At 40.0% G+C, this 27,655-nt stretch overlaps 1 protein-coding gene across 1 annotated transcript in view; it reads left to right on the forward strand.

Annotated features, from left to right (window-relative positions):
* Positions 1-27,655, forward strand: part of LOC131502527 (melanoma-associated antigen B2-like) — a 122,079-nt gene that overhangs the window by 29,321 nt on the left and 65,103 nt on the right. The window lies entirely within an intron of this gene.

Genomic DNA, 27,655 nt, shown 5'->3' on the forward strand with positions numbered 1-27,655 from the left:
TTTACTGATAGTTGAACAGCCCTAATTCCCCAAAGACATTTTCATCTAGTAAGATGTTCTTTCGTGTTAGAATAAAGCAGTGCTTGAGACCTTGGGGTTTAGAGTTAGGGAGATGTAGACTGAGCTTTAGCTATGCCACTTAGTAGCTGTGCAGCCCAGGGAAAATCAGTTCATGTCTCTGAGCTTTGTTTCCTAAATGATACACGATAAACAATACCTCCGAGACTCGCCGCAAGGATCAACTGAAAGGTCAGTGGATATAGTGATTGGCACTGAGTAGGCATGCCATAAGTGGTAGTGGCTCCTACTGGTTTTATTACTGTTTATATGGAAGTAAAATTACAGTGGCATCTGATAGGAATCAGTTTAAAGCACAGGGTCTGGATTCATATCTCGTGTTTCTATCTGACATTATCGTTTATGAAATGTGAGACCTTGTGAGACCTTGAGTAAGTTGTTTAACCCTTAACCCTCTATGCCTTTGTCTTCTTTTCCAATGAATGGGGAGAACAGCTACTTTTTAGGGCCATCGTGAGGAATATATATCTATATCTATATCTATATATCTATATCCAGATATAGATACAAAATTTACGGAGGGCCTAGTGCGTGATAAATGCACAGTACGTATTAGCTCCTGTCTGATCACCCTTCAGAATGAGCAGCTCACACAGTTTTAATCCATGTATTTTTTAATCCATGTATTTTTAATATTTGTTAGAAAAACTTGAGGAAATAACCACTCTGATTTAGGATAATAGGCTATGAAGAATCAGCTCCTAAGCCACAAACTGGACAAGTTTGGGGAGCAGGACAGAAAAAGTGGCTCCTGTATCTTTCATACATATCTTTTCTACCTTGCTTTTCCTTTCACTCGTACCAGAAGGTTATTATAGGGGATAAAATATTTAAGGAGGGTTTATGGCATTTTAAATATCAAAAATTTCAGGAAAAGGAAAAGCTGGGAGTGGCATCAGAGATCACTGAGTGTGCATTACACATACGAGAGCTTGTTTAAAAATACAAAGCAGGGGCGCCTGGGTGGCTCAGTAGGTTGAGCGTCCGAATTCGGCTCAGGTCATGATCTCGCGGTCCGTGAGTTCGAGCCCCACGTCGGGCTCTGTGCTGACAGCTCAGAGCCTGGAATCTGTTTCGGATTCTGTGTCTCCCTCTCTCTCTGACCCTCCCCCATTCATGCTCTGTGTCTCTCTGTCTCAAAAATAAATAAACGTTAAAAAAAAAAAATTAAAAAAAAAAAATCCAAAGCAGAAGCGCCTGGGTGGCTCACTTGGTTGAGCATCCGAGTTCAGCTCAGGTCATGATCTCATGGCTCTTGAAGTTCCAGCCCTGAATTGGGCTCCCTGCTGTCAGTGCTGAGGCTGCTTGGGATCCTCTGTCTCCCTTTTTCTCTGCCTGTCCTCAACTGACTCTCTCTCTTTCTCTCTCTCTGCCTCAAAAATAAATAAACATTAAAAAAATAAATCATGTCAGTTCTATCCATATGATAGAATGCTGTGTAGCCATTACAATTAAGACAAGTTTTTCCAAGTTCTAATTTAGTGGTGAGTGAAGAGATAGTGAAGATAATGTACACCGTCAACCCATTTTTATCAAAAATGTTATGTTCATGGAGGCTATTTTCTAAAATGCTACTGTTCTTTTTTTAAATTTATTTTTTAATGTTTATTTTTAAGAGAGACACACAAAGTGTGAGTGGGGGAAGGGCAGAAAGAAAGGGAGACCCAGAATCCGAAGCAGGCTCCAGGCCCTCAGCTGTCAGCACAGAGCCCGATGCGGGGCTTGAACACATAAATCGTGAGATCATGACCTGAGCCAAAGTCGGATGCTTAACTGACTGAGCCACCCAGGAGCCCAGTGTTCTTAACCATATAGTGGGTTATAGATATTAAAAAAAATTTTTTTAACATGTATTCATTTTTGAGAGACAGAGACAGTGTGAATGGAGGAGAGGTAGAGAGAGAGGGAGACATAGAATATGAAGTTGGCTCCAGGCCCTGAGCTGTCAGCACAGAGCCCATTGTGGGGCTTGAACCCCCAAACTGTGGGATCATGACCTGAGCTGAAGTGAGACGCTTAACTGACTGGGTCACCCAGGAGCCCCAGTGTTCTTAACTAGCTAGTAGATTATAGATAATTAAAAAAAAATTAACATTTATTCATTTTTGAGAGACAGTATGAACAGGGGAAGAACAGAGAGAGGGAGACACAGAATCTGAAGCAGGCTCTAGGCTCTGAACTGTCAGCACAGAGCCTGATGTGGGGCTCGAACCCACAAACTGTGAGATCATGACCTGAGCCAAAGTTGGATGCTTAACTGAGACACACAGGAGCCCCAGTAGGTTATAGATAATTTTACAATTTTCTTTGTGCTTTCCATGGTTAGGAACTTTTCAAATGTGATATTTTTAGAATTGAGAAAGTCAATATATATGTACTGCAGTGCTTAAACTTTTGCCAAGAAAACTATGGTAGGCAGAATAAAGCACCCCCCAAAGGTACCCACACTGTCATCCCCAGAAAATGAATATGTTACCATACATGGCAAAAGACACTCTGGACATGTGATTAAAGATTTGTTTGAGACTTGGTATGGAAAGATTATTCTGGATCCTCCAGTAGACCCAGCCTAATCTAATGAGTAGTTAAAAGCAGAGAACCTTCGTGGGCTGTGATAAGAGAGAAATGTGATGACAGAGGGTCAAAGAGGTGTGATCTGAGACCTCACCAGCCTTTGCTGACTCTGAAAGGTGGAATAATGAACCACAAGACAAAGAATGCTGATGGTCCCTAAAGTTGCAAAAGACAAGGGAACAGATTTTCCCTTAGAGGCTCCAGAGAGTTCACTTGCTGCCTGCACCTCTGCCTTAGCCCAGTGCGGTCAGTGTTGAACTTCTAAACTAAATAGCTGAAAGATCACAAATTTGTGTTGTTTTAGGCTGCTGAGTTTAAAGTAATTTGTCACAGTAGCAACGGGAAACTAACACAAAAATAAAGCTAAATATTTGCCAGCGTTCAAGGTTTTTGCTAGTGTGTACACCCTCTGCCCTGATCAACAACCAAGTTGCTTTCCTTGTCTACAATGTCATTAAAATGATAAACGTTGGGGCACCTGGGTGGCTCAGTCGGTTAAGCATCCAACTTCAGCTCAGGTCATGATCTCATGGTTGCTGAGTTTGAGCCCCGTATCGGGCTCTGTGCTGACAGTTCGGAGCCTGGAGCCTGCTTTACGCTCTGTGTCTCTCTGTCTCTCCTGCACTCATTCTCTCTCTCTCTCAAAATAAATATTTTTAAAAAATGATAAACGTTAATAGTGGAAAAAACGTCTGCAGTCATCTCATTGAAGACTTATATTTCATACGTGAAGAAATCAGGGCCCACAGAGGTGTGTGACGTAGCTGTTGAAAATTAAAATGCCCAAAGTTGCAAGCCTCCAGGCTCACTGGAAGTTGGGCTCACTCTGATTTATACATTGAGAAGTTTTATTATCTCCCCTAACAAGAAACAGGGTGGTCTTTTCCACAGGTTATCAGAACTCTGGATGTTGGCGATTCTGTTGTCTCTGGCTCTTGGAAAGATGAGTGTCCCAGCCCCAGGCCACACATCACACACGAAGAATGGGGGCAGTGAGGAAAAGTTTGTTAGACGCTTTAGCTACATATGTTGTGATTCTGAGCATGAAGTCTAGAACCAGATTGACTGGGTTCTAATAATAATGCTGCCACGCAGTACCTGTGTAACCTTCCTTGTGTAACCCGTGTAACCTCTTTGTGTCTCATTTTCCTCCAGCACAAAATGGAATGAGTACATTTTTCCTGCCTCACTGAATTGTTGGAGGATCAAATGAGTTACTGTAGAGAGCTTAGAACATTATCTGGCACGTGGTGAATACAGTAGCTACCAATGTATTCAAGTCTCCTTATATCCACATCCTTTTTTTTAAATAAGAAATTTATTGTCAAATTGTTTTCCATACAACACCCAGTGCTCATCCCAAAAGGTGCCCTCCTCAATACTCATCACCCACCCTCCCCTCCCTCCCACCCCCCATCATCCCTCAGTTTATTCTCAGGTCTTAAGAGTCTCTTAGGTCTGGGCTCCCTCCCTCTCTAACCTGTTTTTTTTCTTCCCTTCCCCCATGGTCTTCTGTTAAGTTTCTCAGGATCCACATAAGAGTGAAAACATATGGTATCTGTCTTTCTCTGTATGACTTATTTCACTTAGCATCACACTCTCCAGTTCCATCCACGTTGCTACAAAGGGCCAGATTTCATTCTTTCTCGTTGCCAAGTAGTACTCCGTTGTGTATATAAACCACAATTTCTTTATCCATTCCAAAGTCGATGGAGATTTAGGCTCTTTCCACAGTTTGGCTCTTGTTGAAAGTGCTGTTCTAAACATTAGGGTGCAAGTGCCCCTATGCATCAGCACTCCTGTATCCCTCGGGTAAATTCCTAGCAGTGCTATTGCTGGGTTGTAGGTAGCTCTATTTTTCATTTTTGGAGGAACCTCCACACTGTTTTCCAGAGCGGCTGCACCAGTTTGCATTCCCACGAACAGTGCAGGAGGGTCCCATTTCTCCACATCTCCTCGCCAGCATCTATAGTCTCCTGACTTGTTCATTTTAGCCACTCTGACCGGTGTGAGGTGATACCTGAGTGTGGTTTTGATTTGTATTTCCCTGATGAGGAGTGACCTTGAGCATCTTTTCATGTGCCTGTTGGCCATCTGGATGTCCTCTTCAGAAAAGTGTCTGTTCATGTTTTCTGCCCATTTCTTCACTGGATTATTTGTTTTTCGGGTTCCACATCCTTTTTAAAAAAAGTTTATTTACTTTGACAGAGAAAAAGGGTGAGTGGGGGAGGGGCAGAGAGAGAAAGAAGAGAGAGTGAGAATCCCAAGCAGGTTTTGCGCTGCCAGCCTGGAGCACATTGTGGGGCTCAGACTCAAGAACTGTGAGATCATGACCTGAGCCAGAGTCAGACGCCCATCCGAATGAGCCACCGGGCACCCCCTTATAACCACATCCTTAGGGTAGACCCCTTGTAGGCTGACTTTGGGCTCAGCCATGTAGCTTACTTTGATCCTTGAAATGGTACCGGGCATGACCCAAGCAGAGATGTGAAATGCACTTGCATATTAGGGCTTGCCTTTTCTTGTTGCTCTTGAACATTGCTATCATATATAGCAGCCCAGGGTAGCCAGCTGGAGAGGAGAAACACAGTGCTTCTGTTGCCCTGGCAACAGCTGGCCCTATGAGTGAAGCCATTCTAGATCTGTTAGTCGCCAGTCTTCCCTCCAGCTGACTACAGACACCTTTGTAAGCCCAGCACGGATCAGTGGTGTCAGCCCAGACCTGAAGAACCTGAAAACCCAACCCATAGAATCATGAGATAAATTGTAGATTAAAGTCTTTCAGTTATAGGATGGTTTGTTATGTAGCAAAGGCTAGCTGATACAGTAAGCACTCAGTAAGAATTAGCTCTCCTTTGCTGCTCATGAGTCAGTCACCAAAGAGGTGATTATTTAAATGATCGTAACAATGATTAGTGTAGACCAGAGACTCTCACCCTGGCTATGTCTCATTAAATGTATGTGCTGCATTAGCAAGCGACAGAAGTGATTCTTGTATGCATCCAGAGTTGGGCGTAATCGTTTGATCTGAAATATTTATTGAGAAGGAATGGATGCTGGGGTGTCAGTCATCAGAATCATTACACGCATGATCACATAGCTGGTCAGTAGCAGAGAGATGATATCGACTAGTTCTCTTGAGCCCCTGCCTTGTATTTTTTTCATCACTGCATGCTGTGGGAGAGGGTGATACCCTCAGGCATTCACAACAAGTTAATTATTGGGCATATTGTCCAACAGCAGAGGCAAACTTGTTCACACTGTTTTTCTTTGAGCTGCACATATTCTGAGGCAAAATAGAAAACTTCAGATACCATTACTGAGACATTTTTTCTTTTTTGCTGCATGCCCAGCAGCTGGTGAGTGTTCAGCATCAGATATGAGAAGTTAAGCTGAATAAACTGGAGGAAAACCTTCTAGAGAAAGCAAGCTCAGCTTAAAAAAAAAAAAAAAATGCTACGTTTGCCGACTCCAGAGCCCAGGACAGCTTAATAAAATTGAACAGAGGAAAACCAATTAAACACTTTAAACTGCTATTCTGGGGCTCACCACAACAACACAAATCAAAAGAGGAAATATTCAATTATTGGTAGCAGCTGGGTTTTTGTGAAAGTTTTTTTTTTTTTTTTTTTTTTTTTTTTTTTTTAGTTAAGCCAAGTCTCACCTCTTGCTACTGTTTCCCAGAAGGCCAACCGATTTTTCAATCTCCAGAAAGTACTTCATTGTGAATTTGCCCACAGGGATATTCAAAGAAATCCTGATGGCCTAATGCATAGCTCTGAGCTCCTCCCTTCTTTTTTCAAAAACATTCAGGGTTCCCCATGGCTTTTCAATAACCTTGATTTGGTAGACAAAACCTTTTGTGAAATGACCCCCACCCCTCACCACTCCATACCTGTCTAGCTTTCTCTATTACCCTACCTACTTGTAGCCTGGATTCTTGACAAACTGTGGGGCTGGCTCATTGTTCCCTAATTAATCCTGTTCTCTGCTGCCTCGATGTCTATGCTTATGCCTGCTCCACACTCACCTCTTTCATATATCCTCACCAGCTAAATAATCTGTTATTCAAGCCCAACCTCAAATGCTAATTTCATGAAGACTTGCCCTATTTTTTGCCAGAATTCACCAGCCAGACCACCTGAAATAAAAGTATAGTTTAAGGTTTGTTTAACTTACTGTGGCTTGGAAGAACACATATCAGAGAAACCATGGATATTTGAACTTCTGCTGGGTGACTGTAAGGAGGGTTTGAGGAGGCGAGAGTCATTTCTGGATTGGGTGCTGTCAGGAAGCAGGAGCCCCTTGGTAATGGGATATTTTGATAACTTTTATAAAAGACGCAGCATGATTAAAGCATTGTGAGGGCGATCATTGGTGAAGAAGCTCGTATTAGAAGAAGGAGTGACTCAGTCACCTCACTGTTGCAGAGTATTCTTGCCTTTATGGCTCTGTCAGATTATTATTTATGTACTCTGTGTACACGTTTTCTTTATATTCCCTGTGTGTTGTTTATGTTCATTTGGGACATCTCAGCTCTCAGGACTGTTCGTTTGTCCTTCCTTCCTTTCTTCATCCAGAGAGGAGGAAGAGGGAGTGATCCAGGGAAGGGAAGATGCCGAGAGAGAGAGAATCTCAGGACTTGATCCCACGACCCTGGGATCATGACCTGAGCCAAAACCAAGAGCCGGTTGCCCAACTGACTGAGCCACCCAGGTGCCCCTGGTTTTAAGGTTTTTATAATATGCAACTAGTTGTGTCCATCTTGTCACAGTCTCCATCATACAGATGTGAGGGAAATATTGCACAGATATATCAACATTGGCCATCATAGATGGTTCCTTTTGGTTTTTAGTCAAGTCTGAATCTGTTGTATTTCACATTAAAAATACAGTTTGTTGAAAAATGCAGTGTGTTTTGCAAAAGACGAAAACTTGGCATGACTGGGCTCGTAGACCTTCATGGAAGAAGCTGAATAGCAACTACCTCTTTAGACATGCTTTCTCCAGTCGACCCCAGTCTTGGCCACTCATACAATTAAGGCTTGTCCACTTTTGTTGGCCTCCTATTCACCGCCTGTGGCCCCTAGGGTTGTCTGGCACTGTGATCTCTACTTACTCTGTTTCAGAGTTAAATAAGGGACTGTATTGAACACTGTAGGAAGATCAAACAGTGACCTGTAAACAACCAGATATTAGACATTAGGCTCTGTGGGCCAGACTGTCCATATTCAACTCTGGCATTGTGACAGGAAGATAGGCAGAGACAACATACCAATGAACGATCTAAGGTCCAATAATTTGTTTGTTATTGAAGTATAGTTGACATACAGTGTTATATTAGTTGCAGGGCCACAATGTAGCAGTTTGAAAGTTTACATGTTATACATTGTTTACCACAGTAAGCGTAGTTACTGTCTGTCACTAAAATTTGTTACGATATTATTGAATCTATTCCCTACGCTGTACTTTTCATCTCTGTGACTTATTTATAACTGAAATTTTGTCCCTCTTAATCCCCTTCACCTACTTTGCCCATTCCCTCACCCTTTAGCTGCCAGTTTGTTCTCTGTGTTTATGAATATTTGTTGTTTTGTTTGTTCATTTGCTGTGGTTTTTAGAGTCTACATATAAGTGAAATGATAAGGTATTTGTCTTTGTCTGATTTCTTTTCTTTAGCAGGTCCATCCATTTCTTTTCTTTGGCACAGATAACAAGATTTCATTCTTTTGTATGGCTGAGTACTCTTCAATTGTGTGTATACACACACACACACACACACACACACACACACACACACACCTACTACATATTCTTCATTCTTCATCTATCAGCGGGCACTTGAGTTGCTTGTAAATAATGCTACAGTAAGCATAGGGTTGCATACATCTGTTTGAATTAGTGCTTTTGTTTTGGTAAATACCCAGTAGTGGCATTACTGGATCATATGGTATTTCTGTTTTTAACTTTTTGAGAAACTTCCATACTGTTTTCCACCGTGGCTGCACTAGTTTGCGTTCTCACCAACAGTGAATGACGGTTACCCTTTTCCACATCCTTGCCAACACTTGTTATGTCTTGTCTTTTTGATAATAGCCATTCTGGCTGGTAGGAAATGATTACTTACTGTGATTTTGACTTGCATTTCCCCAATGATTAGTGATATTGAGCATGTTTTCAAGTGACTGTTGGCCATCTCTTTGTCTTCTTTGGAAAAATGTATGTATTCCAGTCTTCTTCCCATTTTTAAAATGGATTATTTGTGGGATTTTTTGGTGCTATGTGAGTTATTTATATATTTTGGGTATTAATCTTCCATTGGGTATATCTTCTCCCCTTCAGTAGGTTGCTTTTCATTTTGTTGATCATTTCCTTCAGTGAGCAAAAACTTTATTTTAGTATAGTCTTGATAGTTTCTTTTTGCCTTTGTTTCTCTTGCCTGGGGAGACAGAGAAAAATGTTTCTAAGGCTGATGTCAAAAAATTACTACCTATGTTATGTTTTGGGAGTTTTATGGTTTTAGCTCTTTAATCCATTTTGAGTTTATTTTTGTGTAAGACAGCAGTCCAGGTCAACTCTCATGCTTGCAACTATCCAGTTTCCCCACCACCGTTTAGTTGAAGAGACTGTCTTTTCCCCATTGTATATATTCTTGCCTCTTCTGTCATAGATGAATTGACAGGATAATTTATTGCAGTCCCTGTAAAAATACCAATTGCATTTTTCACAGAACTAGGACAAATAATTCTAAATTTGTATAGAACCGCACAAGACTCCAATTTGCCAAAGCAATCTTGGGAAAGAAGAACAAAGCTGAAGATATCACAGTCTAAGATTTCAAGATATACTATAAAGCTATAGTAACCAAAATGGTATGGTACTGGCACAAAAATATAAATAAAGATCAATGGGATAGGATAGGGAGTCCAGAAATAAACCCAGTAAAATTTTATTTACAAAAAAAAAAAAAAAAACAACAGAACAAAACAGGTGATGGGCTGGATTTCGTCCACAGGGCTAGTGCTAAGTTTGAGGCCCATTCTTGCCATTTGATCACAAGTCAGTGACCATCTCTGGGCTTTGCAATTTTCATCTGTAAAATGATAATATTACTTGTTTTATGTATGAGGATTAAAATGGGATATAGTTATGTGAAAAACCTTTTAAAATATGAAGTGCTGTATACTTAAAATATATTATTAGCTTATTCTGTCTTAGAGAAGAGAGTCGTTGCTCTTTCTGCAGCAAGACTTTGGTAGATGTGAACACGTGCCATACGGATCTCCCTTCAAGGGAAGGCCTGCTGCTTAGCGGTGGGGTGTGTGCTCAGCAGGCAGCCTCCACTGTCAGCTCTTTCATGGTCAGCCTCTGCTGCTGAGAGCTGTCCCATGCATGCCATACCTCATGGTGACTGAGCACAGCTGAGGTGTACAAGTTCAGGCATTGCAGCCTCAGCTCTGATAACCAGTACCCACTGTAGAGCCCCTTGCCAGGCTGGCCAAGAACCAGTGAAGGACCTGCATGTCAGTTCACTTTCTCTGTCTTCTCAGCCATGATTCCTCCCCCTTCCCTTCAGGAGTTGGTCCTTAGTAAATACCTTGTACTCTTATGTCCATGTCAGGGTGTGCTTCTGGAGAGTGCACCGAATAACAAAGGTAGTTTCCTGAGGTACTAGTATGTGTGGTGATTTTTGTGTGTGTGGATCTCCTTTATCCATTTCAAGAACATAGCCAGGCTTTGTCTTGAGGCTATTGATGTTCTCCGAGGACAATCCCCCTTTCTGTCCAGAATCTGTGATGGAAATATGCTTGGGCTTTAAGGGTGTAGGTGGAAAGATGGGTTGAGAGGTAAGTGGCCAATGCAGAGGGAATGGGATTACTTTGGCCTAGGGAGGAATCGGGAATTTGGGGTCTCTGTCCCACCTGTCCACCATGTGTTTGTACCAAGACCTGTCCACCGTCCGTTTGCAACACCTCAAGAAAACCTCAGAGGGAACAGGCAGAATTATTTAAGACAGAGAGTCTAAAACTAGGAGATTGGGGGACCGATGCCAACAAAATTCCTGGGCGCATGGGCCCTCTTCAAGGGAACATGTAGGCTTGTATCGTGAACAGGTCGTCACCAGGATGGGATTGAGAATCACATTGAATTTATGCTTCAAAAAATAAGGTGATGTGATATATCTTGTATAGCGTAGTTATTGAGGAAAATCCAATCTACTGCCTGCGTTTATATCCTTTTAAAAATATTTTCATATAAGCGAATTCATTGAGTTTTGAGAAAATTGGCAACAAAGGTCTAATCACATATTCATTTCACAAATGTACATTAAGCATCTACTACATCCCTGGCATTCTGCTGGCTGCGTCGTGATGAACAAGATAGGTATGGTCAGCAGCCACTTTTTCTTCTGCCACTGCCATCAGCGTCTCAGGGCCAGGCAGCTAGAATCACAGGACTGTGACAGGGCCTTCAAAGACTGAAGGGATCAGTGCAGCCTCCTGCCACTTCCTACAAGACTCCAATTCATTTCACTGCAGATAGAGCACCTCAGAGGCTTCTCTTGCTGCCAGCACCTGTTACTCTCTACTTGGGGGCTTTCTCTAGCTGCATAAACATGGTCAGCTCATGTGCAAGGCAGGCCTGAGAGGTGTATGTGTGTGTGTGCGTGTGATGGATTGTGGGTATAGTGTGGAATTGACGCATTTGGAAACAGCCCTCAACCACTGGAGATGGGAGTAGGTGGATAAACACCTCTGCTTGCTTGTTCCTTGGGTGGGAAAACTCTGAAATATGCTCTGCACCATTTCCCATAGATCCTCAGTGGGATTCACCCACAGGCGCACCCTCCCCCCAGCCCCCCGCCAATAATATGCTCATTACTGCAGTCTATCTTGGCTTCCTTCTTTTCCCTGTCTCGTTGTCTCTACTCCTGTTCCAGTGATTCCCAGAGTTACCTTGCAAGTAAACTACTGAAATCCCCATCCTTGCACCTATTTTGGGGGGAGCCTGAACTGAGATTCCCACCACCTTTAGGCTTGCTTCAGCCTAGGAGGAAGGGGCCCTGTGGCCATTACCACAGGCACCCCAGCGCTGTATATGCAGGAAAGCCCCATCTCTAGGTCCTTCTTGATAAATTTGTGTACTTGAGCGGATCTCTAAGCACTTTGACATATGGCTGAAAACAGCAAGCAACTAGTTTGCTTTTGTTCCTAATGAACAGAAGCCCAGTGAGGGAAGGTTTGTGTTATTTCTTCTTCCATAAGCACCAAGCATAATGTTAGGTACCAAGTAAGTGCTCAGTGATGGAACTGAATTTCCTTCCCGGGGAGTTAGTCCCTACTTGTAACTAAGCAGCCAAATAGGTCTCTTAAGTGATGTTTCTAGATCTTCTTTAGAGCCTGCAGAAATGGTGTGTGCGATCTCTTGAGGGAAAGAATTGAATGTCTCCAGTATTTTTATGAAGTCTTTGGGCATTTCTATGCACAATCTCTAAGCTGGCATGATCGAGAGTAGTCTAAGGCAGGGATCAGCGTACGTTTTCCGAAGGGGGCCAGATAATAAACATTTTAGGCTTTGTGGCAAGAAGTCTCATTGCCACTACCCAACTCTGCCTTTCTAGTGCAAAAACAGCCAGGCCCATTCCATAAATGAATGTTCCAATTAAATATTATTTACAAAAAACACCTGGCTGGATTTAGTCCACGGGACTTCATTTCCTGACCTCTGGTCTAGGGCAGTGTTGTCTAGTAGGACTTTGCAAGATGAAAATATTCTGCAATCAGAGATACCCAGTTTGGTAACCAATGTGTGGCTAGTGCTACTGAGAATATGAATTTATTTTTATTTACATTTAAATAGGCCCACGTGGCTGGTGACTAACCTACTGGGCACCGCATGGTATTGTTTTGCCAATCCTGGCAAAGCCCGAACCACTTAATCATATCTCCATCAACCTTTCTGCCCTACCTGCTTCTTCACTGGGAAACACAATGATCAAAATAACGGAAGTGAAAAGAACATATGCTCTGTCTTCCCGGTGAACCTGCCAACCTCCCTCTTGCTTTTGGTGTGGTTGGCTGAACATGATACACGTGGAGGAGACAAGCCTTTATTTCTTCCCGGGCACGCTGAGGCGTGAGTAAAACTCTTAGGCATGTAGTTCACGAGCTGCGGTGTCTCTGCCAATAATTCAGACATCTTCAGGTGGTCTTGGATAGTCGTACAGGCTTCATCAAGGTTGGGGCTTCGGTTTTTCATTCTCAATCAGCACTTCCACTTTACTCGCACTGTCAGCTCCAAAGTTCTGACCTTTTAGCCACTGATGTCTCAATTTTGGCAAGCTGAGTTTCCACCCCCCTTCTCCTTTTTAAAGTTTGCTTTTCAAAACCAGCCTAACAGGGATCATTTCAGTGTGTGATGAAGTAGGCACTTATTGAGCAATAAACCTGTGGATTTATGCTTATGGGTTTCTAGAAGCAACTTTGCCACAATCCTGTGAAATCTCGCTCACAGTTCATTGAGCTCTGTCTGGATCTTGAATTATAGTTGATGCTCCAAACAGAAAGTAATATTTGTCACATTCTATAACTCTATGTTCTGCAGCTTTGGAATACTGTGCATTGCTTTGACAGATTCACTCGGCCAAAGCTGAAGTAACTCTTTACATCCTGGATCCCACAGTTCTAAGGTGCCACTCTGTGTTTTTACAAATAATTTACGGATAGGAAAGCACACACATCGAAACTTGATGCGTCTTCACCAGCAACACAGTCATGGAAGCAGCATTCAGGTCATTCCCATCCTTACTCTTAGCGGCATAGGTAATTGTTTTTGGTGTTTTTTTTTTTTTCAGTTTACATAAATCAATTGTCTATATAGATGAATTTGTAAGAATCATTCCATCTATTTCACTATAGTTCTAGATTGTGCATTCTCATTAACATAAGGCATTCCATTATGAGACTATTTATCCACTTAGCTCTAGATTAATTTTGTGTTTTCTGAAGGTTGGAACAATTGTAGACAGCGCTTCCAATGACCATTCTAGTGCATGCCTTTGGAGCACATGTACAGAATTTCTAGATCATTGGGTATGCATATGTTCGCGTTAGGATAGCCTGCCAGTTTTCTAAACTGGTTGAACCATTTCACACTCCACTGACACTGTATGGGAATTCTAGTTGCTCTGCAGCCTCACCAACGCCATAGTGTTTTCTTGTTTCTTTTCACTGTTCTAGTTGACGGGTGGCACCATATTGTGGTTTTAATTTGCATTTCCATATTGATGAGCACTTTTGGACATCTTTATCAGCCATTTGGCTATCTGTTTTCGTAAAATATCTACTAAATCTTTTGCCCAGTTTTCTGTAGGAGTAACTACTTTGCCTTATTTAATTTTTAGATTTTGTTTTTGAAAATGTGATACACTCAAAAGTCCAAAACCAAAAACACCTTTGAAAAGTTGAGCAAAATGTATTCCTCCCCCTGCCTCCTTAGTCCCAGGTTCAGTCAGGTCCCACTTCTCCCTTTCCCACAAGAGACTACTTTTTATTAATATTTTTATTTATTAGTTTTAGCATTTTATTAGTTTCCTGTGCTTTCAGGGCTCCTTGATGAGGGTGCTCCTGTTTATTTATTTTTTTTTTTAAATTTTTTTTTTCAATGTTTTTTATTTATTTTTGGGACAGAGAGAGACAGAGCATGAACGGGGGAGGGGCAGAGAGAGAGGGAGACACAGAATCGGAAACAGGCTCCAGGCTCCGAGCCATCAGCCCGGAGCCCGACGCGGGGCTCGAACTCACGGACCGCGAGATCGTGACCTGGCTGAAGTCGGACGCTTAACCGACTGCGCCACCCAGGCGCCCCAGAGGGTGCTCCTGTTTAAATGTGAAACAAGCGTTCCATGGAAATTGGCAGAGTCAGGACAGTGGCCTCACTTTGAACAGCCCAGGAGGTGTTTCTTTTTTTATTTGATTTGTTTATTTTTTTTGCAGGGCCAAAGCTACATTAACCACGGTTGAGGTGATAGCTGTTATGTACAACCATAGATCAAGAGGCATAATTTGCAAATCAGTCCAGATCTGAAAAACAGGATATGAACATGTCATCTAATGCTTCTGTTTTGTCAGGACTAAATAATTGAGTCTATTAAACGTAAAGCATAAAAATCAAATATCTAAGTTGTAAGTCAGTCGCTTCATCCTCGAAGCTGTAAATTCTCTCAACAGAAAGATTCATCGGCATCGTAGGACTTACATAAGCAAAGATGTATGATTTGCTGTAGATTTTCTGACTTAACTGATGCTAGGCTCTTCACTCTTGGGTTTCTCACTTACTTGCTACTAGTAAGTTGGACACTTAGAGAGGTGCATTAACTCTTTTGAGCCACCGGAGTAACTTTACCACACAGAAAATTAGTATAAAGAAGGTTGCTTTCTCTATAAGTGTTCCCTTTTTTGCAAGCTGGCTGAAGTGCTAAAGTTACACTTTGAAGCCAAATCAGATAACCTATTCATGAAACTTTGGAGTTCGGTGTGTGCACAGTACCCCACTGGTCATAATTCAGACTTTAAAAGAAAAACACCATGTGCTGTGCAAGAGTTGATTTGCCCAAGGTGAAATGATGTCAGAAGTAGCATATAGATAGACCACGTATGACCACAAGTGATCGCGTGCATATGTTTGAGACTATTTAAAAAAACCTTACAGCACAAAATGATCTTAATTGCCACTCAACCATGCTAGGAAGGCCCTCAGACTTCCCTCAGACTTTAATCTGGGAGAACCCCAGGTATGGATGTGCATCTTTGGGGAATATTGGTTGGCCTTTGGGGATAAGGCTTCTTTAAATATATATTTTTTAATGTTTATTTATTTTTGAGAGAGAAAGTCAGACAGACAGACCGAGTGAGAGCAGGGGAGGGGCAGAGAGAGAGGGAGCCACAGAATCTGGAGCAGGCTCCAGGCTCCCCGCTGTCAGCACAGAGCCTGACACGGGGCTCGAATTCACAAACTGCGAGATCGTGACCTGAGCTGAAGTCAGATGCTTAACCGACTGAGCCACCCAGGCGCCCTGGGGATAAGGCTTCTACCTTGAGGAATGTTAGGTTCAAATTTCCCCGGGAAGCCTCTAAACACCTGTATGTCTCCTTCAGAGAGAGAGAGAGAGAGAGAGAGAGAGAGAGAGAGAGAGAGAATCTAACTAGAGCCACTGCTGAGTCAGAGAAGCAGTTGAATATAGGTGTAATCATGTGGTTGCAGTGCTAAGAGACATAATACATCAATGGGAGAATAGCTTAGCTGATACCAGGTGTCATACAAAAGAAAAAAATATTTTTTTGGTATTTAGGCATCCGAGCTAGATGCCAAGACTCTTGACTTATTTCTGATAGCATTTTAAGTAAGTACTTCCATTAATTTTAATGAAAACTAAAGTCTGATAATCATTGCACCCAGTTATCTAGACTTATAACATTATTATATATTAACACAAATAAGAAATGAATTATGTAATATATTGAAATTTTTTGTAACAGCTAAAAAACCTAGTTATTATATAAAATCATATAATTATAATATTTTTAGAACATTCCATCGTTTTCAAATTATAAACTAATTCACACATTTATTTTAACTGCCTTTATTAATTTTTTAATTATTTTTTTAAAGTTTATTTATTTTGAGAGGGACAGAGCATGGGTGGGGGAGAGGAAAGTGGGAGGCAGAGAATCCCGAGCAGGCCCCACACCGTCAGCACAGGGCCTGATGTGGGGCTTAAACTCATGAAACTGTGAGATCATGACTTGAGTGAAAACCAGGAGTCAGACGCTTACTGAGCCACCCCAGTGCCTCCTAACTGCCTTTATTAAATAAGACAGTCTGTTAGGCCAAGCAGAATATAAAATTTGTGGGTCCCAGAGAAGATGCAAATCAAGCTAGCAGAGAAATAGTGTATGTTCTGTCTTCCTACCTTGAGCAGTAAAGAAAGGGCTGGTCTCCTATTATTTCACTCATATGTGGAATTTAAGAAACAAAACAAATGAACAACAAAGAAAAAAAAAAGACAAAAACCAGACTCTTGAACACAGAAAACAAACTGGTGTTTGTCAGAGTGGAGGTGGGTGGGAGGAAGGGTGAAAGAGATAATGGGATGAAGAGTACATTTATCTTGATGAGCACCGAGGAATGTGTAGAATTGTTGAATCATACTGTATACCTGAAACTAATATAATGCTGTATGTTAATTATACTTCAATTGAAAAAAGAATACAAATAGTTACAACAATAAAAAAAAAAAAAGGTTGGTCTCCAGTCTGACCCGTTATCTTCTCCTCACTTTGGCTCTGTTCCAAAAGGAATCACATACATAGACACTTGCACACTCAACCCACATGCCCAACCTCCATCCGCCTACGTCCTCTGCAAACAGCTGCTCTTAGCCAGTTCTCAGACCCAGGGCTGCACACACCAGCAGAGTGTCCACCCTCAAATGCATTGAATCAAGAGAAAGGCTTGCACACACCTTGGAAGCTGAAGTGTGTTCCAGAGTGAGTTGGGAGAGACCTGAGTTCCAGGTAAACCTCTTACCCCTAGATAGGGGCAGAGTTGGTAGAGGACCAAAGCAGGCCGTCAAGAGTACAGGAAATAGGGCAGGATCTCTTCCTATCCTGTTCTAACAGTGCTACTATAGCTGGGCTGCTGGGTGCAGTGGGAATGGAAGGTAAAGAACAGCTTTCATGCAACTTGCAATTTAATTGATGGAATGAGCTTCTTATAGGAATGAACACAAGTCTCCCACATCTCAGCAGGAACTTAAAAGAAATTGCTTAGGGCAACCTCTTTCACTATTTTGAAACAGTTCTTCATTTTTTAAGAAATATTGGCAGGCAGATTGTCTTTGGAAACTTCTCTGATGCCCGTGCCCCTGCATTACATCTCCAGTGACAAAGCTCATGAAAGATGGACTTTATCACCTACATTAGGAATTGTTCAGCTTTTTCTGTAAAGGGCCAGAGAGTAAATGTTTTAGGTTTTACAGGCTGTATCACATAGTACCTGTTGTGTATCCTCAACTCTGTCTTTGTAGAACAAAGGCATACCTGGACAGTGTGTAAACAAATTTGGAATAGCTGTGTTCCAATGAAACCACATTTACAGAAGTGAGCAGTGGGCTGGATGTGGCCCATAGGCTCTATTTTGATTTATTAATATTATGACCAAATAAGAGAGATAGAAAAACTCTAGGAGAAAGAGGCAAATATACATATTCAAAGGGAGAAGTATATTTTTAAAGAGAAGAAACAGTGTCATAAGACAATATACTCAAGGAATAACTGCAGATATATGGATACACAAAATACATAGAGAACAGCAGTAGGAAATAGAAGTAAACAGAGGTCCACATGATGATCCTTCTTAGTTGTATTTATATATTTTTACATATGAATATGTAGAAACCCTCTCTTTGCCTCATTTTAACTTAAAAAATTCAATTTCCTATGCTAAAAAGGAAGGAGCATTTTATTTTAGAGAAAGTAGTGATATTTTCAAATAGTATCTGATTCTTATAACCTGTAGTACTTCTTCCATCAAAAACTTGGAATGCCATTTTTAAACTTTAAAATGTAATTCTGATAAGAGATTATCTCAGGGACTTGGTCTAACTAAACAGAAGACTAGATGGAGACAAAGAAGTAGAACATCCTCACCTATGACCTAAACATCTAGAATGACCCTGTTTCCTCTCTTGAGTCAGGGAGATAATTACTGGAAAAACATATGTTTTGATGGAGGGAAATATTATTGAAACTGAGATCACTTGAGTTTAGGATGCTTTCAATAATACCATGAACTTCAGTCATTGTTTGCTTTGCATCGGCTGGCTCTCTGCAGCCAGCCACAGATGAGGTTTTCAAGGACATCTGGATTGTGGAAAACTTCAGCCAATGTATCCTTGACATTTCACTGGGGGGAGAGGGGAGGGGAAGATGTTTACTAATGTGAGAGCTTATTACACATTGCATTTTACCTTGAGATGGTGTTGATTCTGTCTGATATGTGGATAGTCCTGAAAGTTACGTTTGATGATAAAACTTATGTTTTAAGTTAGCCTATTACTGGAAAAACATGCATTTCTGGATCTGTGGAAAGAACATACTGTCTTCTCACAGTGTTTTCCTAAAGAGCTGATGAGCTCACAGACCATCTCCACTAAGTGTGTGTGTGTGTGTGTGCGTGTGTGTGTGTGTGTGTGTGCGTGCATGTGTATATTTGTTTCCCCTTCAGCCTCACTCCTACAATATTTAAGAACTACATATCTGATCATTTTGGTATTCCCTTGGTCACATATCAGTTTCATTTGCTACAGGTTGTATAGATGAAATGCTTGGGGTCAAAACTAGTGAAAAATTCTATTTTTGGTAAGAAAAACTTCAAAAATAAATAGAAAAATCTAACCCTAAGTCCCGGGTCCATCTTAATATTCAGTCATTGATCATTAAATCCATTGTTAGGACTCCAGATTCTCTAATCTAACATGGAAGAAGAGGAGTGAGTTGTACAAGGCCCTATGACTCGTTTGTCAAAGACAACAAATTCAAATCTTAAGACTCCAGCATCATTTCCACCTCGCTGTTACACTGCTCCCCTTTTCCATATTGTTCTTTCCACTGTTCAGTCTATGCATTCCTTTAAAAAGCATTCATTGCAGTGAGACATTACCTCACATATGTTAGGATAACTATTATGAAAAAGAAAGTTAAGTGTTGGAGAGGATGAAAATAGAAACTTGTACACTGTCGGTACAAATGTAAATTGGTGCAGCCGCTGTGGAAAACAGTGTGGAGTTTCCTCAAAAAATTAAAAATAAAACTACCATATAATCCAGAAATCCTACTTTTAGGTATATATCCAAAGAAATTGAAGTTAGGATCTGAAAGAGATATCTGTATCCCTGTGTTCATTGCAGCGTTATTCACAACAGCCAAGATAAGGAAGCCACCTACTTGTCTGTCAAGAGATGAATGAATACGGACAATGTGGTATATACATACAATAGGATGCTAGTCAGCCTTTAGAAAGAAGGAAATCCTGCCATTTGTGACAACATGGATCAACCTGGAGGACATTAGGCTAAGTGAAATAAGCCAGACACTACAATGATTCCACTTACATGAGAAATCGAAAATAGTCACACTCATAGTATAAGAGCAGAGTGACGCTTACCAGGAGCGTTGGGGAGGGAATAATGGGGACCTCTTAGTCAGAGGGTACAAAGTTTCAGTTAATCAAGATGAATAAGTCCTAGAGATCTACAGCCTAGGGCCTATAGTAAACAGTACTGCTTCGGATACCTAAACGTTTACCGAGACAGTCACAAAACTAATGTTAAAATCTTGATGAAACAATGTGCCAGGTGTTGTGGGAATATAAACGCGGGGAAGACCCATTCTTCCCGTATTTGTGAGTGATACAGTTTTCCTCAGACTGACTCATTTTAGCCGTAAACAATGAAGCCATTTCTTTGCTTTATTTGGTGCCCTACTGATCTATGTGGTTCCTACACTTTGTAATTGTCATACGTTCAGCCTGTATTTTCTAAGTATGTACACTTTATCCTTGAAGTGATGGAATATAAGACATGGAATTTGCAGTCTTTAAGCAGCTTAAAACTGAAAGGAGAGTAGACTTCAGTGTACCTTAATAAAATCTGCAAGAAAGCCAAATAAAGTAAGGCACGAAAGAGAAGAGGAGGTGGGTTGGAAGGAAGAAAGGTGTTATAAATAAGAATGTTTCTGGAAAAAGTGAAGACAGTATAAATTCTCTGAACTGAAGAAATACAACAAGTAGTTAATATTATGAATGTAAATACATTTTTTGAAGAAAATTTGGGATAGATATAATTGAATGGAAGAGAAAATAAAAACCCCTGTAGCCCCACCATCCGGAGCTAAGCGTTAATATTTTGGTATCCAGTATTTTCACAAATTTCTCTTAGGTACACAAAACACAATTTTTTAATAGGAATTGGGTTCATATTGTAGATACTATTTTGTAATCCACAGATTATACCTGATAAAATGGTGTTGGCACTTTATACTCCATTGATTTTTTTTCTTAACTGAAAAAAATCATTTACAATTAACATAGTATTATAGTAGTTTCAGGTGTACAATATAATAATTGAACAATTGTGTACATTTCTCAGTGCTCACCAGAAATTAGTATATTCCTGATTACCTTTACCTGCTTCACTCATCTCCCCGCCCACTTCTATTCTGGCAGCCACCAGTTCTCTGTATTTGAGAGTCTGGCCCTTCATTTATGTATTGTTTTCTCTGTTCATTTCTTTTGTTTCTTAAACTTCACATAGGAGTGATATCATATGGCATTTGTCTTTCGTCTGACTTATTTCACTTAGTGTAATACCTTTGAGGCCCATCCGTGTTACTGCAAATGGCAAGATTTCATTCTTTTTATTCCTGAGTAATATTTCATTATAAATAGATGCCATATCTTTTATCCATTCATCTGTGGATGGACCCTTGGTTTGCTTCCGTATCTTGGCTATTGTGAATAATACTGCAGTAAACATAGGGGTGTATATATCTTTTTGAATTAATGTTTTCGTTTTCTTTGGGTAAATACCCAGTAGTGGAGTTACTGTATCCTCTGGTAATTCTGTTTTTAATTTTTCAAAGAACTCCCATACTGCTTTCCACAGTGGCTTCATGAAAGTGAATTCCCACCAACATTGTACAAGCATTCTCTATTCTCCACATCCTCACCAACACTTGTTATTTCTTGTGGTTTTGATTTTAGCCGTCCTCAACTTTTTACTATTTAACTCTCTTGTAAAATGGGATTTTATAGTAGTACGTATCATATAAATAATTTATTAAGTCAGTTCCCTGTGTTCATCATGCAGGCTGATTCCAGTATTTTGTACTCTAAGTAGCACCATAATAAACACACTTGTACATATTTCTTGGTTTGAATCTTTGATTCTTTCAGATTCCTGGAACTTGAATCATCAGGCCACACTTGAAGCTTTCGATGCACACAGAGCAGTCACTTCTCAGAAAAGTATAGCCATTTTAATCCCATAAATGATTCACCCTAGACAATAGCATTACTACTTGTACAAAATCCTTTCAGAAGCACAAATTAAATATCATTGTTAAAATTTGTGTTCCTTTGGTTTATAATTATGTTTAATAATATATTATTATTATTATCTATCTGTATTTTTCCATTGTGAGTTGTTTTTAATGTCCTGAAACCAATCACCAATTTTTATAAGTAGTGCTTGCTGCTTTTTCTTTTTCCAAAAAATCAAACCTGTATACATGAAGATACTTAAAACTATTACAAATAGTTTGTCTTTTTCTGTTAAATTTCTTTCAGATGCTTCATGACATGGGATAGAGAGGTGTTTTGTTTTTTTTTTATCCCCTTCCCCTAAATTTTAACCAGTTGTCTCAAAGCAACTTAATGATTAGTGGCCTCTTTCCTCAGTGAATATTTCCACTGAAAATTTCACAGGAATCACATACTAAATTATTTTATGTACTTGGGTTTATTGCAGAGCTTTTTATTTTATTTCACTCAAATGATTATTCTTGGATTCATTTCACTGTTAAATTATTGTTATTTAAAGGTGTTATATTGGGGCGCCTGGGTGGCTAAGTCGGTTGAGTGTCCGACTTCGGCTCAGGTCACGATCTCGCGGTCCGTGAGTTCGAGCCCCGCGTCGGGCTCTGGGCTGATGGCTCAGAGCCTGGAGCCTGCTTCAGATTCTGTGTCTCCCTCTCTCTCTGCCCCTCCCCCACTCATGCTCTGTGTGTGTCTCTCTCTCTCTCTCTCTCTCTCTCTCTCTCTCTCAGTCAAAAATAAATAAAACATTAAAAAATTTAAAAAAAATAAAATAAAGGTGTTATATTATTGGTAGAATGAACTTCACCATTCATCAGCTCAAGCATTTTGTTGTTGTGTTGGTTGTTGTTGTTTTTCAAAAATATCTTGGCCACTTATTCATTCTACAGACACTTATTTGTCTGTACCATTTGCTTTGCTCTGTTTCAGGCTCTTGTTGATGATTTGTTCTTTTGATAACATAACGGCATTTATTGTTTTGTTATAAAAATACATTTTCATTGGAGACATTTTAGAAAATGTAAAGATACACAAATTGGGAAATAAAAATACCTACAATCTAATTACTAGTCTTAATGCTTTGGACTACAAATTTAAGAGTGATATCTATTTAGTAAAGTGGATATATTTTTTAAACATTTGCTTAATATATGGGCCTCTTTAATTTTCATTTAAAATATACCACGAACATGTTCACATGTAACTAAATATTTTTGACAACACTTTAATGATTTAGTTGTTTTCCCTAATATGTATCTACCATAATCTATATGTATTAGATGTTTTCAGATTCTGTTATAAAGTATGCCATGATTAATTTCCTCATACATAAGTCATGTGTCTTAGGATTTCTTTCATATATATTCCTGGAAGTAGCTCATCTATTTGAATTTTTCAGAGGAAATTTAAAACAGTTTTGTGAAGTTTCCAAATACCTCATTGGTATTTCAATTTAAGTTCCTCAGAGACTTAAAAATAGAAATACCATATTATCCAGCAATTCCACTATTGGGTATTTACCTAGGGAAAATGAAAATATTAACTAAAAAAGATAAATGTACCCCTATGTTTATTGCAGCATTATTTATAACATTCAAGACATGGAGGCCTTGTAAATGTCCATCAGTAGACAAATGGACGGGAAGATGTTGTATATATACACAATGGAATATTACCCATAAAAAGGATGAGAGTGTGCCATTTGAGACAACATGGATAGAGTGAGAGGGTATTATGCTAAGTAAAGTAAGTCAGATTGAGAGAGACACATACCATATTATTCCATTCATAAGTAGAATCGAAAAAAATACAAAAAGCAGATTCACAACTGTAAATACTGAGAGCAAACTCATGGTTGCCAGCGGGAGGATAGTGAGTGATTGAGCAAAATGAAGAAGAGGAACAGGAGATACAGGTATCCAGTTATGGAATGAGTAAACTATTGGAATAAAAAGCAAAGCATAAGGAATACAGGCATTGATATTTTAATAGCAAGGTAACAGGACAGATGGCAGCTCCACTTGTGAGCATAGCATAATGTGTGAACTTGTCAAATCACGAAGTTGTACACCTGAAACTAATGCGACATTGTGTGTCAACTATGCTCAGATTTTAAAAGTTTCATTTTAAATTCGCACATTGTTTTTTGTCTTGTTGCCATCTTTAAATATTGCGTTTTTTCTTTTTTTGCTTTGGTATGTGATTCTCCATTTGTTCCATTATTCTTGCTTTAAAATATTTTAATTTGGGGGACACCTGCGTGGCTCAGTCGGTTGAGTGTCCACCTCTTTAAAAATGTTTTTTAACGTTTATTCATTCTTTGATAGAGACAGAGTGTGAGTGGGGGAGGGGCACAGAGAGAGGGAGACACAGAATCAGAAGCAGGCTCCAGGCTCCAAACTGACAGCACAGAGCCCGACGCGGGGCTTGAACTCACGAACCGCGAGATCATGACCTGAGCCGAAGTCAGAAGCCCAACCGACTGAGCCACCCAGGCGCCCCAAGTGTCCACCTCTTGATTTTGGCTCAGGTCATGATACCAGAGTCATGGGATCAAGCCCCATGTTGGGGCTCAAATTGGGGCTCCACACATAGTGCAGAGCCTGCTTGAGATTTTCTCTCCCTCTGCCCCTCTTCCCCGCTCACATGTGCTGTCTCTCCCTGTCTCTAAAAACTAAAAACATTAAAAACAATTTAATTTTCCTTTAAATAAGTCTTCTATTGGGGCTCCTGAATATCTAAGTCAGTTAAGCATCGGACTTTGGCTCAAGTCATGATCTCATGGTTTGAGTTCAAACCCCACATTGGGCTCTCTGTTGTCAGCACAGAGGCCATTTCGGATCCTCTGTCCCTCTCTCTGCCCCTCCCTTCCCCCTCCCCCCTCAAAAATAAATAAACATTTAAATAAATAAATAAATAAATAAATAAATGTTTTATTGATAGACATTGTACTTGGGTTTTTAATATTTGATGTTGCTACTGCAAATGGCATCTCTGTTTGGCATTATTAGGTTGTAAGACATGGTTCAGAATGCCTTCTGTTTTTACTTCCATTTTTACATTTTCACAGCTTTTCCAGTCAGGCCTTATGTAACAAGAATAGTCACTAAGGAGAATGATACAACAGCTCTACTCGTACACTGTATCTGTGATTCAGCTCCTCCCTCTTGGCTTCTCTGCCCGAATCTTCTTCTCCCTTTCTCATTGCCTCCCCTGCTTTTCCTCTCCCGATCAAAGTGACTCTTGTCTTTTGGCTTACACTGATTCCCTTCTCTCTTTTTTGTGTCAGCTTCTTACATGTTCTAGTGATTATGTCCTTAAGTATGTTCTTATTCATGCAGAGGATCTGACTGGTTCATAGATACTAAATAAAAATCACCTCATTTAGGCAGGCTAGAGGCTCCTGGCTACCCTACGTGAGGCTATATCTGGGTCAGGAGCCAATCTGTGATCAATTTTCTGTGGCTGGAAAATAAATACATGTAGTATAAAGCATGGCAAACTATGCTTTGGATGCTTGCTTAGGAAGGTGGCTGTGGATACAGTGGGTACTCAGTGTTGTTAATAAAGGATTTTGTTTTATTATATTTGTACTAATTATTGTTTTACAGGAGTAGTAATAATTTTATATTATTTGTAGCCAGTTGCTTTGTTGAGATTGATTTTTATTCTAAGAGTTTTTAAAGTTTCTTCTCTTAAATTTCCATGTAGATATTTTCCTTTGTATTTACAGAGTATTTACATTTCATTCCCCCCTCCTTAATACGTAGCATTGGTTAGAACTCCAGAAAAAAATTATAATACAGTAGGAATAGAAGACATCCTTCGTGGGATTGCCTCTGTGTTCAGTATTTCATATGGTGCTGGCTCCTGGTTTGGCATATATACACTTTGTCATGCTGTGGCAGTATCTTTGTATTCCCATTTGGCAAATAATTATTACTAAAAACATATTGAATTTAATCATATGTCTTTTGGATACCTAATGAGTTGATCATTTGGTATTTGTCTCTAGTGACGAATTGGTATTACTCTGTGGTTATTCTTGGCTGACATTTGTGTGGCACAGATTTGCCAGTTCCTTCAATCTTTCTGACTTTACTCTTCTCCTTGTCATTCTGTAGAAAAGGCATAGTTTTCTTTTTTATCCACTGTGTTATTTTCCAGTAGAGTCTGGTCTTATCTTTCCCTTCTTGTTTAATACGTAATGATTTTCAGGCTTTCTTGAATTTAATTTTGTCATGTGTGGTAGATTTTACAATTATTTCATGCCTTTTATAACAGAATTATACATCCCTGCCCATTGTCATGAGATTTTGGGAAATGCCTCATAAGAAGAATGTGTGTCCCTTCCCCACTGATAGAAGTTTGGGGCACATGTCTTGGTTTGACCAGTATAATGCCAGTGGGCTGGTTATACATTACACCTGAGGAGAAGCAGAAAGAAAGGCTTTTGTGTGTTTCAGTCTTCTCTTTTTTCCCTGTGAAATGAGAAATACATATTCTGTGTAGGGATTCATCCTTCAGAAGGGATCCTGGAATGAAGATGACACATGGATCACAGCCTGAGCCACCACAGCCTCAACTAACCTATGATCCAGCAATTGCATTACTAGGTATTTACCCAAAGGATACAAAAATAATAACTCACGGGGACGCATGCACCCTGATGTTTGTAGCAACATTATCAACAGTCACCAAATTATGGAAGGAGCCCAAATGTCCATTGACCTGATGAATGGATAAAGAGGATGTGGCATATATACACAATGGAATATTACTCAGCCATCAAAAAGAATGGAATCTTGCCATTTGCGACAATGTGGATGGAGCTAGAGAGTGTTATGCTAAGTAAAATAGTGAGTCAGAAAAAGATAGATACCATATGATTTCATTCATGTGTGGAATTTGAGAAACAAAACAAAGAAACATAGGGGGGAATAAAAGAGAATGTAGTTCTCTTAACTATAGAGACTTAACTATAGAGAACCAAGTGATGGTTACCAGAGGGAAGCTGGGTGGGGAGTTGGGTGAAATAAGTGATGAGAATTAAGTAGGGCACTTGGCATGATGAGCCCCAGGTGTTTTGTGGAGGTATTGAATCACTGTGTTGTACACCAGAAACTGATATTACACTGTATGTTAACTAATTGGAGTTTAAATAAAAAAATGTTTTTAATGTAGCATCGATGAAAAGTTGACATTTATTCTCGTAAGACACAGAATTAGCAGTTAATTTTTACCACAGCATAATCAAATGGAAGCTGCAAACACCAACAACCTGTCTTTAAAAAAAAAATCTGTATGGTTAGCTGGTTTATCCAGATGGCTCCGAATTGAACCAGACAAATTAAACTGAGCATTTTTTGCATCATTTTCTGACCCATTCAGAGACCAGCCTAACGGAACAGAGGCACTTAAACAGTGATCCAAGGCCTCTTTGTTAGGAGTAGATGCAAGGAAGAAAGTGACCCAAATGGCTAATTTCCCCTAATCTTGCTGCTGAGTAGAATGTTTTGAACATCTGGCCGTTCCTCTGTAGATACATATAGCGTACACGGGATGTGAATGAGGTTAGTTACACATCTCACACCATGATTTATTTGCTGCTGCCAGTTTCTCAGTTGCTTGTTAAATAACAAGAATGACATAGGTGTCAGGTTCTGAATTAAAGCATCAGGCAAAAACATATGAGCTGAACTATAATGATATCAAGAATTTTATAATCACAGGAAGGTTTTTTCTTATTACCTTATCTATTCACAAATCCCGCTCAGATAAGCAGGATCATAACTGTTATTAGCCGTAATGTTTTAGTTTACATAGCAAATCAAAGTTTATGCTTAGAG

This window comes from Neofelis nebulosa, chromosome X (genome assembly GCF_028018385.1).
Source record: "Neofelis nebulosa isolate mNeoNeb1 chromosome X, mNeoNeb1.pri, whole genome shotgun sequence".
Classification (NCBI taxonomy): domain Eukaryota; kingdom Metazoa; phylum Chordata; class Mammalia; order Carnivora; family Felidae; genus Neofelis; species Neofelis nebulosa.